This window comes from Dysidea avara, chromosome 11, assembly GCF_963678975.1.
Source record: "Dysidea avara chromosome 11, odDysAvar1.4, whole genome shotgun sequence".
In the NCBI taxonomy this organism is placed as follows: domain Eukaryota; kingdom Metazoa; phylum Porifera; class Demospongiae; order Dictyoceratida; family Dysideidae; genus Dysidea; species Dysidea avara.
The window spans coordinates 6,443,676-6,459,025 of NC_089282.1; the positions used below are offsets into that span (position 1 = coordinate 6,443,676).

A 15,350-nucleotide genomic window follows, 5' to 3' on the forward strand; every position below is an offset into this window, starting at 1 on the left:
CATATGTATCAACTTACTTCTCTCTATGTATGCATGCTATCAAGAGTCCATATTAAGAGAGGGACTCTTGATGCTATATTATAAGTTAGTATCACTTCCTAGTTGTCAGTAATTACTGTTTGAATAATCAGTTTGTATGAAAAGTGCACATCCATGAAATATAACTGGCAACAAAAGGTGCTGATATCCAGAGTGACTAAGAATGAATACTAACAGAATCTATAGCTATAAATGACAAAGTTTTAACACTGGTGGAACATGCATGTGTAAAAGTTGCACAACTCTGTAATCTTTCCAGCATATTAATTATTACTGTAAAATAAGTGTTCTATAATGTAGTGGATAACCTGTCTATAATATCATTTATTATCATTAACATTTATCATATACTATCATTTAATCCAATCAGATAACCTGTCTATAGTCATATATATGGTAAATGCCCACACCATGCATAAACACAATACATAGAGCAACCTCAATCACATAGGCAGATCGATTTTCCCCCCTTGGACTTACAGGACACAAACAGGAATCTTACATTCACACTGTATTCAAAAGTACAGAAAGACAACAATTATAAATGTTATGAACAGTATACTGTGAAGAAAGACTAATAAGGTTGAATTTTTTGCTAAACATTGAGATACTCTAATAGAGCAATCACTACTCTAATAGAACAGTCACAATCAAATGTCATTATTAAACTGTAACAATACTATCTCATTTTGTTTAGTACAGTTTACCATCAAACAGGTTTTTATATGCAAAGCATGCATTTTGTTAGCTAAATAGCTATCAAAATGCTCCCAAATTCAAACCTAGGAGGTCTAATTTTAAAAATAAAATTTTTCTCAAGATATCCAAGTACCATCTTAGAAAGTGTATGCCCTTCATTTATCCAGCTATACCAAACAAAGTTATGTAAATGAATATAACCACATTGCCATCATTTTAAAAATTTTACTTGAATTCTTGATGTTTTGTTGTTTTTGGTTGTGTTGTAATTGCCTTTGTGTTGTATGTAGTTTAGTTTTGTGTGATTTTGTAATATAAGTACAATATTTTGTGTATATTTGTATGTAAGTGCAGGGTTCCACTGAAAATCAGTTTTACTGAGTGGATTATATTACAATTTATAACTTGTGTACTAGAGTTCCATTCTTCTTCTCTTAGTGGAATAAACATTGTTTTATCCTATAACTTCTTACCCCTCAGCCCCCCCTCTAGATCCGCCTATGCTCAATCACTTATAGCACAATTAACCTAACAATTAATCACTTACTTAATGTCAAATGTATCATGGTCGTAGTGAGGAGGATACCATGAAGGAATTGCGAAGCTGGTTTCTTAAATCTGGTCCAGCATTGGAAAAACAAACCTTTGTGATCTTTTCTATACAACACATTAAAGCAGCTTTATTTATATATCACAAATTGTTCCACAGTGAAGGTTTGACTCAGCACTACATTGATATGACTAAAGCATCATGTAGGCTTCTACAGTGACAGGAATCCTTATCTTTGTCAGGCAGTTTTGTGTGTGTGTGTGTGTGTGTGTGTGTGGGGGGGGGGGGGGGGGAGGAGGTGGAAAACATATAGACCCCTAACAAACCATCTGGCACCTCACTCATACCTTAAGGCATGCTACTATAGATTATGAAACATGTAATAATGGAACCTTATTCCACAGTTTTTAATTTCCTTTCCCAGTTTGAAGCTGCTCCTTGTATTGGTTCAATGTTGATTATGCATTCCAATATAGTTCATGGCTTTCTGCACTTGTATGAATGTAGCTAGACATGTGGTCAGCATAAAGCTTGCATCTATGTACTCTTAAGAAATTCATGACATATCATGGACTGATACCATCAAACACTATATTGTAATATTGATTGTTTTGTAAACAGATACAATACTAAACCAAATTACTGTGTGCTAACAGTAACAAGAGACAACAAGTTTAAGGAAGATAAAGTTTGACCACCAAACTGAGCACTGGCTATCGTAGTCACATCACTTGAGAGTAACCACAAAAGTAAAAGCAAAGCCTATGCCTACCCAGTGAACCAGCACTGGGACACTTGTGCACTACTTAGGTGCTGTGAGTTGGTTAGAGAAAATCCTACTAGCAACCCACAGGAGGCTGTGCCATGTCTAGGCTGAAGTCCAACCCGTATGGATATGTGTGAGATATGGACAACTGGCATTTGCCTGCACAGTTAACAACATACAGGTGTATACCCACCATTACTGCACGCACACACACACACACACGCACACGCACACACACTTATAAAGATCCTAAGTATTCATCATGCAAGAATGTTATTTAATGTTACATAATAACAATATTAAAATTATTATTCACATTTCTTGTAGTGTTGTTTTAGTGACTAAAACTAACCAGTTGAGGCTTATACTTTTAGTTATCTAAAACTAAAACTGAAGCTTTTATGATTTTTCAAAAGACTAAAACTAAAAGTGCCTTAATTTTTACATGGAAACTTATACTAAAACTAAAACTATTACTTAATGTTTACAAATAACTGAAACTAAAACTAAAAGTACTTACCACTATACAATTAACTAGAACTAAAATTAAAAGTACTTACCACCTACAATTATAAAACTTGTTGCTTGTTTAGAACTAAAACTAAAAATACTTTGCTATGTTGTAGTAACACATGAACACATAGCTAATTATTCACTATACACGCACTACCATTATATATAAAAGTTTTTAAAGCAACTAATAGTGCTTTGCTATGAAGATATTAATAATCATCAGCTTGAATGCTAAAAAGTTACTATTGCAATGTTTTCAAGCAGAATGCAGCTAACTTGTGAATTTAAATCATACAGTACAGCAGTAGTGTATATTAGGGATCATGGAGGTTTGGGTTTTATTACCAAAAAATATCACCCCAAACCAGCTTCATAATACCATCCTGGCACCTTGGCAGTATTGGTTAGGTATAACCAAGTTCAAAAGTGCCTTCAATACAACCCTAAATGCTTCCAATAGATTGTTACAAAATTTTTGGAATTTAATATACCTGATGCTATCAGGCAAGCGTAATTCAATAACGGCTAAGCCTATGAACTAAGCTGCTTCACTTTTCGATGTTGCTTCGTCCCAAGATGTGCCTTTGGCATACCGCAGTACATACAATGCACACATCATGAACTTACCTTTGTTCTCATTTGTGTACCATTTCTTTTTGCTGACAGTCCCAAGGTGTCAATTCACAGTAGCGTGATGCATGCATGGCTTCCCGTAAACAGGAATTGTCTGTACTTTATGTGATGACTATAGATTGATTGCAGAGGTGCTTCTAATAGCTACTGTTCTTTGTTTGTAACTCTATGTAACAAGCTGAAAATAAGAGAAAGCGAAGCTTAATACAGCCACTTCACTTTCGAGTCAGTATAGGGGCGAGCAAATTGTCTGTATTTTTCATGGTGAGTGGATTGATTGCAGAGGCACTTCTCTTACTGTCCTTCATTTGTAGTGCTGTGTAATGGGCTGAACAAAGCAGCACAATGGCCACTTCACATTATTGATAGTTGGGGTGCGTTCAGATGAAAACCGTTTTACCTGTGGTGCCATCCTTTCTTTTGAAGCAGTATACACAGGTCCATCAGTCATAATAATGTTACAAAAAAGTAAACAAACAAGTTTAAGGAAAAAGTAAGAATTTTAAAGTCGGTTAGGGATCATAGAAAAAAGTAGGGAAACAAGAGAGGTTCGCCTACACCTAACTAAAACTAAAACTTTAACTAAAACTATAAAAATCTAGCATCTAAAACTAAAACTATAACTGAAGATGATAACTAAAACTTTAACTAAAACTATACAAGCCCAGCATCTAAAACTAAAACTATGACTAAAATATATTAATGATGGTAACTAAAACTAAAACTTTAACTAAAATGTTTTTCTATTTACAGCTATAACTAAAACTAAAAGTCAAATGCATTACTAAAACAACACTAATTTCTTGAACAGCTATCATATCACTATCTACTGTACATGAAGGTATACTATATTACTGCAGTGAACATGCATATTAAGATACGTATGTATATACGTATGTGATAATACAGAAAAGTGTGTAGAGTTGGCTGGTACTTTGTATGTTGATGCACATCTGCCAACACACTTCGCTCTGTATAAAACAATACCGTATCACAATATCTTAGGAAAAACTGGGGGTGTACATGTATATCAATGCAGAAGCCACAGCCACAGCATGACCATGCCTACTAGTAAATTATATCCCACCCAAAAACAACTTATAGCTGTAAAAAAGTGCGCGTCCAAGTAAAGCAGAGTTAACTGCGACAAAAAGTAATGATATCATAATGCGGCCATGTACGAGGTGTGCAAGTTGTAAAATTCATATTAGCTAATCAGATAATACAATGTTATTGTTAAAGTGTTAATGAGAACTATGTGCTGCTAGTTTATAAGTGTGTGAGCATCTTCATAAATGCCACACAAATTTAATCCTCAATAAAGCAATGTGTATAGATTCTCTGATAGCAATAAATAGTTTGAGTTTGGCCACCTTTCCTTTGTTTGTAGCATTGCCGTATACAGGAAAGGCGGCCAAACTCAAACTATTTATTGCTATCAGAGAATCTATACACATTGCTTTATTGAGAATTAAATTTGTGTGGCATTTATGAAGATGCTCACACACTTATAAACTAGCAGCACATAGTTCTCATTAACACTTTAACAATAACATTGTATTATCTGATTAGCTAAGATGAATTTTACAACTTGCACACCTCGTACATGGCCGCATTATGATATCATTACTTTTTGTCGCAGTTAACTCTGCTTTACTTGGACGCGCACTTTTTTACAGCTATAAGCTGTTTTTGGATGGGATTTCAATACTTTTTGTTAGAATAAGCAATGCACTGTTGATAACAGTAGGTGAGTTTCCATGGTTTTGACAGAAACCCCAGATTACAGTGACAGAATATTAAAATATAAATGTAATTTTAGTGGCCAGGGCCGCCCACATGGGGGGGGGGGGTATTTTCCCCCTGCCCCAGCCCAAAAGGGGCCCCTTGATTGCCTGTTTAAAGAAAGATCGATATACTCTAATAGAGCAGTCAGGATCTAGACCCTTCCTTGCCCCTGGGCCCCTCTTTAACTCTTTTCCATGGGCCCCCTAATTTCTCTGGGTGGCCCTGTTAGTGGCATGCAACTGCAGTCAACTAACACCCATTTTAACTAGTAAACCCTTAATAACACTTTGCCTTTCATCTTGTACTGCATTAAAACGATCAAAATACTCTATTAGAGCAGTCACAAAATAGCTGTAACACTGCAATCAATATTTAGCATAGTTACAACTTCTGCTTAGCATTGGATTGTATAGTTTAAATTACTAGCTACTTACAGACTTTACAATATAAAAATATGGCACTTGTAGAAATGTGACTGTTCTATTAGAGTATCTCGATCTACTTCAAGCACTGACTAATTCAAGTGAAGAAGCTACGCCCCTGCCAAGAGATCTTGTGAAATGAAATGAGAATAGTAAAGAAAAGGCAAGTATGTACAGAGACAGTGAATAGAGGGGCGCGTAATTATGTCCTGTTGTAAATAAACGCCTTTAAAATTTATATTACTACTAAATAAGCGCACCAGAATAGGCTTGTGTGGCTGTTGTCTCCAAGCGAGGGGTCCGACACTCTTGAAATCTCGTACGCTTCGTCAGAAATCACATTTGAAATCATGAAATCACACACTCAAAAGAAATCAGAAATCACACTTTTGAAAACGAAAGTAGTAAAACTCCGTATATTTCCGTAAATTACGGACGCATTGAATTACGCGATATTATTAATTGGAACATAACAGAAGTGATTTAAGGCCCGAATCACTTGATCTGGCACTGGTTCGGCTGCCAATCTCTAGAATTTTACAGCCCAAGCTGAGTCCACTAATGGTCAAAAGCTTCCATCACTGGAGCCATAGATTTTAGAGGCGCGTAAACATCTCTAAAATCTAAGCTGGAGCCACACGAGTGATCTGAGAATCCATCTCGGAATCTTATTCAGTTTTAACTAGCAATTTAGGCTCTACTCGCAGCCACAAGTGACGGTACAGCATGGGTTAATGATGAAACGGGTAAACCATGTAGAAGGGCTGCAAACTATAAGCACACTTTTGCAAAGAAAGTAGTTCCCAGCATTAGCTTCAGGACAAATAATTATGCAGCTTGTCTAGAAAACATGCATGTCAGTACTGGTTAGTAACTAGCTACTAGGTGTAACTTTTCAAAGATTAGCTCACATATTATGATTCTGCTTGTTCAGCTGACCCACTAAACATCTTTACATAACTCGCAAGCAAACATTTCATATAAAACAATCCTGGCATACACAATGAAGACCATGGATGTATCCAGATCAGTTGACTGTGTACTTAGGTGTTTCCTGCCACTGTGGTTGTTAGTCAATATGAAATGAGATCAGGGTTGTTAACAGAGAGCCATTCCAGTTTTCAATACCATTGTGAAGGAAGGGATGTGCACGTTACTGATGTTAGCAGAGATATTGTTTATGTCAACTTTCAGGTGTGATTTAATCTATTGTGTATTATAAAACTGGTAGGTAATACATACAAGTAGCTATCTTTCTGCATATAGCTAAGTCAGCTTCATGCAGATTAAATACATCACATATTGATCAGATAAAGTTTATAAGTTCTGTTAAATTTTGCAGGTATGTTCATTGCTGCATGGCAATGCATCATACTGGTTTGCATTATATTATCTGAAGAACTGATAATGCAGGATGTATTGGAGTTAACAGTGTATAGCACACAAATTTTACGGAGAACAATTACCTAATCAGTGACTTTATGGAAATACAATGCCAAAATGGTCCTCAGACACTATGCTCTTTGCTCGGAGGACATTATAGATTTTGTTTAGGTTTTATAATGTAGTTAAGTAGGTGTAGCTTGTAGTTTAGTTTATTGTAATTAGTGTGGTAGTTTGTAATTTACTAGTCTTTGTATTCTTTTGTGCTTAACTTTTCTGTGTACTTGTTTGTTATCTATTTTTGTAAATAATTTTACACCTTTTTCATTACCTAATCATTACTGATTGAGTCCAAGTCTATCTCCTACCAAAGATACTGTTTTAAATTCATCATAACTCAGTGATAAAAGTGTAACTGAAATCATGTGGACCCACTGATGACACGCAACCATGTAATAGTAACCAATTCCAATATACTTAATTAATCACATGTATCACCATCAGCTACTTTTATTATTATTATTGCTGGGCATGCCGATGTGCCAAGGGGACGTGAGTAATGCTCCAAGGAAAAAATACACAAGATAACAACAGTACTGCTTTATTATATCTACCGGTAAAGACGATACTCGACAATGCCTAACATTGCCTATACCATTTTTACTTTACAGCACAAGTATGTAGTAGCTTTTTGATAATGCATGCTTTCTGACTCAATCACTGAAGTTGGCAAATTATTCCAGTCGATGACAGCTCTTGGAAAGAAGGAATGCCGGTTCATGTAGCTAAGTACCTGGATGGTAAGGGTAGTGGTGTCTAGTTGAACATTGTGTGGCTAAGAGGATAATGGTATTGATAGGCTGCAGATAAGTCGTGGATTGCCTCGTAAAAATGCCGGCGGCTAGCTATAACTAGGCCATGCAGTGCGGCATTCCTTGATCCACGCCTATTATTTTTTTACCCTTGTTAGAATATAACTTATGCACGAAGTTCTGGGACGGCTTCTATTCATTTTTAGACAGCCTCTTTACACTGTTAGCTTGCCTGTTAATCATCAGCACTACCGTACGACCACAACCACAAACCATCACCGCTACTGGTGCCTGGAATCATCTCAGCCAGACGGCTTTGGCCCCAGCATCTTTGCTTACGAACTAGACTCTAGTGAAGATATAACTTTTACCATCCAGTTTACTGATGACGAAGCTTCTGGACCTGTTCTAGCTCCATGAGAGTCAACAATGGTGAAATCACGGAAATCACGAAATCAAAATTGAAATCATGAAATCACAATTGAAATCATGAAATCACTAATGAAATCATTGATTTCAGAGAAATCACTGTGATTTCGAAATCTCGTACTCCCTTCGAGAAAGTGGCGGACCCCCCCGTCTCCAAGGTTGTCTCATTACTTGTCTTTTCGTGTTGAAGGGATTTAGTCACAATTGGTGAGTTTAATTATACATGTATTTGTGTTGTAAAACTTAATTGTAAAAAGGCGATTAGCACATATCATGATAAACATGTATTTGTCACAGTAGAGTCTCTCACGATTATTAGACATTGGACCAGGGTAAAAAATTTACTGCTATATTTAGAGGTTGTAGCGTTTGTATATCTTAGTATCTTAATAAATAATCCTCCATGATCACTAATCACTAATAGTAGGCATTCCAGCCCGATTTTTAATTTTGGAAAAATGGGCTTTTTATATGCTCAATAGAGCAGTTTCAAAACCATGGTAACCAAAAATTACGCAATGGACCACACCCAAATCGCCATGTTTTTGTACCAGATTGCTTGATGTTGCAAGTTGAATTCCTCGCTAAATCCATGCCAAGACTTATTATTCGTGAGTAAAATAGATGCCAGTGATAGAATAAAATGTGCAGGTGAGTTATTAGGCATTAAAAGATACGTACTGCCTCCCAACAGGGCAGTTTCGAAGGAAAGAGAAATGCGTAAAAATGGATTTGGCCAAATTACGACCTATTCACTGCCTAAAGGTGGTTAAAACTAGGGGAAACTTACAGTATAGGTCTTTACCCAGCACCACAGCAGCGTACAGCCACATCCAGCTATCCCAGGATTAGCCAGAGCTCCTGAAAGGCACGAGACCGGTAATGGCGTACTACCAAACTGTGATAAAACGCCAGCAAAAGAAGACTCTTAGTGGTAAATTTTGCTAGAGTTAAGTTTTATAGTTGTGGTTTCAATTATGGCATAGTTATGCTGACTTTGAAGTGGTTTATACTTTTGAGCTGATGACACAGCCATCAGAAAATTGCTCTGGAGCTGAAAATCGCTAACCCGAGCGAAGTAACTACGCACTTTAAAGTAAGCACCAGTGACTACCTTCCGTTTTTAAGAGTTTTAAAGTATTCTACATACATTGCATGGTTTGAAAAGATTACAAAACAACACTAAACTTACTTATATGTAACGCGCATGATAAAACTAAGATTTTCACGATGATCAGCGTGTGGACAAACCCCACTGCGATTTTCATCCTGATTGGAGCTCGGACAACGGAGCAATCCCAAGTTAAACATGAGATGTTATTTTGTGCCAGGGTTCTATTGGGGAATATATGGAGAATTTTTTTTATTAAAAAATCTTGGATACTGGAATGCCTACTAATAGTACAGTGAAAGCTGGTCATTATTCAGGCCGTAGGGACAAAAAAATTTTGACCTAGCTTTTTAAAGAGGTGGCTGCATTTTGCGCCTTAAAAAAGGTAAGAACCATACTGTTCTAACTGGCTATAGAGATGGATTTAGTGTGTGATAACGTATGAGACAGTGAGTGCTGGCAGCAAGGGGGCAGCCAATCTATTAGAGCACCAAAGGCACTGCTTCAGACTTAGGCAGTTGGCTGTCAGCCCAAAGTGTAAAAAGTTTCACTATTGGTCCTTATAAGCTCCTGATGAAGAAAGTGATGAAGTCATTATCCATAGGATATATTTTTCACATAACACAGCATTCCAGTGGTTTAGTGGTGACCACAACACTGCCTGAGTTAAACTGTGGTGAGATTTGAGACTACCGGAAGCCCTGGAATGCCTTCAACACATGAAATACCAAATATCTAATGCCTGGCTTTCATCCACAGTGGACCTGTCTTGGTGGCCACTTGTACAGAAGGGAAACAGCTGCCACACAGTCTTTCGAGCGAGCAGCTAGTTTCCACACCCCTTAATTATCAATTTGTAAAATCTTGAGCAAAATTGTGTGTACAAGCAAGTGCGATGTTGTGCATTGGCAGTGCCGTGTATATGGTTGCTGCCTAGCAGTGACACATCACGAGCATTGAAGTCACAATGTGTTACTGTATCATCCATCTCTGAATGTGTCATTTTGTGTAGAGAGCAATCTTCCACAAGTGACCTGCAGGTTTCAGTGTATATTGTTAACCATTAATATTGTGAACTATATGTACAGTGAAACCTCACTTAGCGGCCACCTCTTTAATAAGACCACCTCATTATATTGGCTACCTCTAGTAGATCCCAAATATAGCTAAGCAGTACTTTATGACCTCATTCATAAGGCCACCTTGTTATTCAGGCCAAATTTTTGGTTCCACAGCTGGCCATATTAATGAGGTTTCATTGTACTTATGTGAATTTTTATTTTTCGTAACTTTTCTTCAGGTTTACTGATGGGCACTATGAAGCATTGTTGACTGGTCTGTACATAATGTGGTGACTTGAAATGCTAAAACAGTACGTAGCATGTCTTGTATGTACATGTAATGTGTTGTAATATGTCCACACATCCACACATCTTAGAAATAAATATAAATGTATTCTCTATACTCAGTTCCATTGTGCCACTGGGTCATAAGTGGGTTGAGTATGGATCATCCAGGACATTTGGGACACATTTTGTCCTGGCCAAGTGGATCTCATCCACTGACAGAATATACAGGATCACATCATGTGTATAAATTATGGTGGAACTTGTTTATTGCCACCTTTACTCAATAAGCAGGTAACAGTGTATAAATTCTCAATTGGAATTGGCTTTTCAAGAGAGGTTGTCTTTCTATACTGGTGGCCATTAAGACAGGTTGTACTGATAGAGTGTACATACTAGAGATGCAACAATATCCTCCACTTAGTGTTGTTTGATAGTGATGCAATGGAGACTATGTATTGTTGCATTTAAATACTATGCTATTATATTGCAACTCTAGCACGTATTTATAACAGGAATGTTTGTTAACTGTTTAGACATACTGGAGCCACACCCACTCATCTGGATTCTACAAATGGAGTCATACCAACTTGTCATCATACTTACGTGTTACTCCCATTGTGCTTGGATTGGATGAATATACATGCCGTCATGTGAGACTTGCTACCATGGCGGGCCACTGGAAAACATTTCATAGCTGTTATATTACAGTCATTATTGTACAATTCTTACATTATTGTTGTGAAAAGTTTTTGGCATTCATGTGTCCTCTGTATGTTGTAATTACATGTATAATTTTTGTGTGGGGGTGCTATAAAATGTAATGCTGCATGGTGACAATTGGCTAGCTACATGTGCTAATTACTCGCAGCTTGTGTCAAAATCTGGTAACCGCAGTTGTATTGCCGCGCCCTTAGAGGGACAAATTACGTCACGGTGGGGGCGACTAAATTTGTTAAAAACGAACGATGGTATGCAGCACCATAGATTATATCTGTGGACTATAATCTATGGCAGCACACTTCTTTGTGGCTTTATGCACTGATTAACTACATAGAGCGCCAGTTCATCAATACCCAGTGACCGCAGTTGTGCTCTGCGTCATTCTTTAAATTCCGAGTAAAATTCTTAGAGAGCAAATGACGTGGGGGCGACTAAATTCAAATTTCAAACTAGCCATTCTCGAAAACATATGTTTCAATCTAAACGAAACTTTTAAATACACATTGCCCTACATGCCAAGCGAGTATTGCGGAAAACAACAATCTGGGTTTTGTATTTGGCCTCTAGGTCGACTGAGGACGACTGAAACTTCGTTTGGTGCTGAAATTACGACTGTAGGATAATCATGTATGGTGAAATCGATGATGTGAATCTTGAGGCGATTGAGTGAATACTGAAGTGATAGCAGGGCAATCAATGTTTGGAATGCACAAAGGAAAGCAAGGCATACACCTGCGGTTGCGTCTAACCGCATGCGATTTTTTTAAAAAAAATTTAAAAAAATTAAACTTTCCCTTTGATGTCGGCAATCTCGATCACGAAACAATCGGAATGGATTTGCTTCACTGCTTGTGTGGTAGTTACTAGTGACACGATGAGTTCATCTCTAGAGTTTCAGAGGGATAGCGTAAGTGGCGGGTGAGTTACAGGACGGCCGAATTTGACAACGTTCGTTCCTGTAAAATCCTCACGTAGTGGTCGCGTCATTTATTGTCTGAGGCGCGCGTTTCTGCTTTACTGGCCGCGCGACTCACTACCGTGAGTCTTGATTATTATATTTTAAAAACTCTTCAATTTGCTAACTGCTTTGCACCCATAGCTCCAGGCTTTCCTGCTGCACAAATACAATTATGCATATTTGTTATATGCCTTGACTGACATCCTTATACATTCATACAAACATATCAACATTTCCTAGAGCTTGTACACTGATTTCCTATTAAAGAGAATTGTGATGTAACTTACTTGTCACCCAAAACTATTGGGTCATAGCTATACCTTATAAAGTCAGCCTTATGAGTTCATACATAAATGTATAGCTAGCTATAGTTTAGCTTTCCTCAGTATGTATAACTAAGTTCCTGTGATGTAAATCAGTACTGTGAAATAAATTTTAGAGGTGTTTTAACCACAATAAGAGTCCAAGACACAGCAACCAAAAAAATTATTTATCAGTATTCAATGACCTGTTAGTAAATATCTTAAATTTTGAAAATCAAGTACAAGAATAGAGATGACAGATCACTGAAAAAAAACAAAAGAACAAGTTTAACAAGTCAATGGAACCATGATAGACCACATCAAACCCGCTAAAGCCTAACACTTGGAATTGTCATACACAGATCTCTATTTGGACTCAGTGGATATGGTATATATAAACGATTAAAATAAGTAGAAAAGTTTAAAAGAGTATCACTCGCTAGCATATAGCTAATCACAAAATTTTATTTATTAAGGCTTTACAGCACAAGTGCTGAAGGTCTGTAGGACACCGTACCTGGTCCTACAGCATGCACATTATATTAAGCATGTATGAAAAGTTAAAATTGTACATACATTTCTTGAGCAAACATAACATGATGTCATTGAGGTGGTGTTGCATCATATTTCATGATCATACCTGATATATTTTAGTAAAGTTTATGTGTGCTTGTGTCTGTGTCTTGCAAGTCTGCATTCTTTGGGCCAAACTTGGTGGACACCCAACCTTGGAGCATGTGAAGTGTGGCCAGCATTCATGAGTATTGGCAGTGACACTCTTGGGGTTTTGCCTATATACGAAATGTGCAGTATGGAGTTGTAGTGATTTGATCTGCTTATATGGCCTATAAGTCTACCAATACTGTACATGCAAGGTTAGTATTGTAGTGACACATCAAGATGCTATAGTTATACGTATGTGATGATACAGGAAAAGTATGTAGTGGCTTTACATGTCAGCACTCTGTACTCTATTCCCTGTTGTACTCTATACATGATGATGAATGTACCTGTCAACACGCTTCACTGTCTACTAATTCCTGTATCTGCTTGAGGAAAAACTGGGGGTGAGCCTATAGATATGAGTTTGTACATATAGCTTCCTATAGGTGGAGATACAAAGTTAGTACATACTTATAACCAAACACCTTTAGAGTACCATAATTTGAAGTATAATAAAAGCTCTTGAGGGACACAACAACCAAGAAACTTAGCATTCAACAACCTGCTAACATTATGATGCATGTTAATCCACTTGGTTATATGTTTGCTAATTGTGTGTGTATGTGTCTGTGCAAGCATATATGGTTCCTACATACTTTGACCTATATGCATCCAAGGTTAGAGTTCACACTCGATCATTTGACTCTGCTGACTAACCTTCAACAAGTGAAAGACTGACCTTGAGAAGCCTTCACCTTCTCAAACACACTTGATGTAACAACTTTAAACAGGCTGTAGGACCAGGTGTCCTACAGACCTTCAGCACTTGTGCTGTAAACCCTTAACAAATAAACATATGGAGACAACTTAGTTCTTAACACTATACACACATGCACACAAAACGCAAATGCATTCCATTACAGAGACACGCAAAGCAGCGTGTTATTTTCACACTACTGATGTAATGGACTTGGCAACTACTACAGTTACTGTACTCATTTAAATTGTATGTCAAAATCTCTCCAACTATAATTTACCCAACCAGACTTAGCTAGCTATTCCTGTAGCTACATGGTCACAACATATTTATTTATTTATTAAGACTTTACAGCACAAGTGCTGAAGGTTTGTAGGACTCCTGGTCCTACAGCCTGTTTGTTAAAGTTGTTACAGAATATATTTGACAAGGAACAGACAGTGGCAATGGTTTTGAATGGTGACCCATAGAGCTGTGAAACTGGACAGAATATCATAACCAGTTACTGAGCAGTTCATAGCTGTCGGTTGTCCAGTTAACTAACATTTTCTACAATTTTTATACTGCACCTAGCATGAGAGATACATGCCCTTAACAGTTTGTCAGATTGTCCCAGCCAAAAGAAGCAGGCACCGAATGATTATACTACAACAGAATCCTACTACAAGTGTGATATAAAATTTAAAGTACAAGAAAAGTACCCAAGCGAATATCTTAGATATCGGATAGTTATTTGGTTATGTAAAAAAAACTGATAAGAATAACTGGCCAGTCATTTGGCTTACCCAGTAAGGTTTCAAGCACTATAGTGACCAATATTTCCTCCTTCAAGTTTACACTCACCCTTTTTATGTCAGTATAACAGTGTAAGGCATAGCAACCAGTACTAGGTTAATGTCTTCCTGTTATAGCGCTATAATATAATAAAACATAAAAACATTTTCTCTGTTAAACCCCAAAATGCCTTGCATATAGTATATACAATCCATATAATAGCATACACTGAAACCATGTTGATGTATATCCTTGAGCAAGAAAAGAAGCCAAATCAGTTTTGGAGGAAACCCATTCTCTCAATGGCCCTACCCTAGATGAAACAAATATACTTCTAAAGTTTTCATTCCCTGTAGTAGATTTGCAGTTACTAACTAGTATAAACTAAGTGTTATTTTCAGTACAGCATTGGATTTCTAATTTTTTGCACAAAAAAGTAAAACTAACACCAATTATTAGAGTTAATACTCTTGCCAACACACTCACATTTCCTTGAACCTCATCCTTGTTAGGAGTCCCTCAGTTAGTCTGTGTGTCCCTATACTCTACTTTCCCTAGATCGAGCCCTACTTCACACGCTGCCCAAACTGCTGAGTCTCTATAGTCATGAGCACACACTGAATGAGCTGAGGAGAAGCCTATACATGACTTGATCAATTAACACGTAAAGGTTACACCATAT

The 15,350-nt window shown here is 37.2% G+C and overlaps 1 long non-coding RNA gene across 1 annotated transcript; it reads left to right on the plus strand.

The window, feature by feature from the left end:
• The first annotated feature begins 8,127 nt into the window (after nucleotides 1-8,127).
• Nucleotides 8,128-11,310, plus strand: LOC136238020 (uncharacterized). Its single transcript, XR_010692716.1, has 3 exons — nucleotides 8,128-8,241; nucleotides 10,446-10,517; nucleotides 11,028-11,310. It is a non-coding gene; the product is annotated as an uncharacterized lncRNA (long non-coding RNA).
• The last annotated feature ends 4,040 nt before the right edge of the window (nucleotides 11,311-15,350 follow it).